Below are 1,742 nucleotides of genomic sequence, written 5' to 3'. Positions count from 1 at the left end.
TTTCCTTCCTTCTACTGGCCTTGGGTTTTGTTTGTTCTTCTTCTTCTTTTTTTTTTTTTTAAAGATTTTATTTATTTATTTGACAGAGAGAGAGATCACAAGTAGGCAGAGAGGCAGGCAGAGAGAGAGGAGGAAGCAGGCTCCCTGCGGAGCAGAGAGCCCGATGCAGGGCTCGATCCCAGGACCCTGAGATCATGACCTGAGCCGACGGCAGCGGCTTAATCCACTGAGCCACCCAGGCACCCCGTTTGTTCTTCTTTTTATAACTCCTTTAGATGTAAGGTTATGTTGAGGTTTTTCTTGCTTTTTCGGGTAAACCCCTATTGCTATAAACTTCCCTCTTAGAATAGCTTTTGCTGCATCACAAAGGTTTTGGGCTGTTATGTTTTCATAATAATTTGTCCATGTATTTTTTTAACATTCTTAGTTTATTAATCCTCTCATGAAAAATCTGCACAGTCACCCCAGATAGTGGCACGGCAGCATCTTTACTCCTTCTGTTGTCCAATCTCCAGCTCACTTTTTGCCAGCACCAACATTGGCTTTTGCAGTCCCCCTGACTTTCTTCATTCTGTTCTTGCGTTCTTTTCACTATTTTCTTGAGGTCTTTTTCTTCTCATACAGACCATGTCTTGCAAGTCTATGTTTGGGTTCATTTTTCTTTGCATTATCCAGAGAATCATAAATCATGCCAAAGCCAGTTGTCTTGCCACCACCAAAATGGGTTCTGAATCCAAATCCAAATATGATATCTGGTGTGGTCTTGTACATTTTGGCTAGTTTTTCCCAAATTTCTGTCTTAGGTACTTGCCTTTCCAGGATAAAGGGCATTAATAACCATTTGTTTGCACTGAAGCAGTCAGTTGGTCATGAACTTCCTGGTCCAGATAGTTACTGTGTCATTCATGATGGCGGCCGAGCTTCAAGCAGCTGGAGACAAGAAGATATCCATGTATTTTGAAAATTTTTGTTTTTGATGTGTTGGCTGACCCACTCGTTGTTTAGTAGCATGTTATTTAACCTCCATGTATTTGTGTTCTTTCCAGATTTTTTCATACGGTATATTTGTAGTTTCATAATATCGTAGTCAGAAAAGATGACTTCAGTCTTTCAGAGTTTGTCGAGACTGGATTTGTGGCCTAACATGAGACCTATTCTGGAGAATGTTCCATGTGTACTTGAAAAGCATGTGTATTTTGCTGTTTTAGGATGAAATGTAAGGATTATCTCTGTTAGATCCTTCTTGTTCAATGTGTCATTCAAAGCCAGTGATTTCTTACTGAGTGTCTGTCTGGATGATTGATCCATTGATGTAAATGGGGTGTTTAAGCCCCCCACTGTTACTGTATTACTATCAATTTATGTTTGATACTGGCTGATTTATGTATTTGGGTATTTACAATTGTTGGATTGTTCCTTCCATGATTATGTAGTGTCTTTCTTTGTCTCTTGTTATGGTCTTTGTTTGAAAGTCTATTTTGTCAGATATAAATATTGCTACCCTGGTGCTCTTTTCACTTCCATTTGGATAATAAATGCATTTCCATCCCTTCACTTACAGTCTTCATGTGTCTTTAGGTCTGAAATGACTCTCTTTTAGGCAACATATAGATGGATCTTTCTTTTTTATCCATTCTGTCACCTTTGGCTTTTGGAATGTTTAGTCCATTACATTGACAGTAATTATTGATAGGTATGTACTTATTGCCAGTTTTTAAACTTGTTTTATGGTTCTTTTTTGT

The 1,742-nt window shown here is 38.5% G+C and overlaps 1 pseudogene; it reads right to left on the bottom strand.

The window, feature by feature from the left end:
* Nucleotides 1-478: 478 nt before the first annotated feature.
* Nucleotides 479-907, bottom strand: LOC123949438 (annotated as a pseudogene).
* Nucleotides 908-1,742: the final 835 nt, after the last annotated feature.

Source organism: Meles meles, chromosome 8 (genome assembly GCF_922984935.1).
Source record: "Meles meles chromosome 8, mMelMel3.1 paternal haplotype, whole genome shotgun sequence".
Classification (NCBI taxonomy): Eukaryota; Metazoa; Chordata; class Mammalia; order Carnivora; family Mustelidae; genus Meles; species Meles meles.
This window is presented reverse-complemented; position numbering and strand designations above follow the sequence as displayed.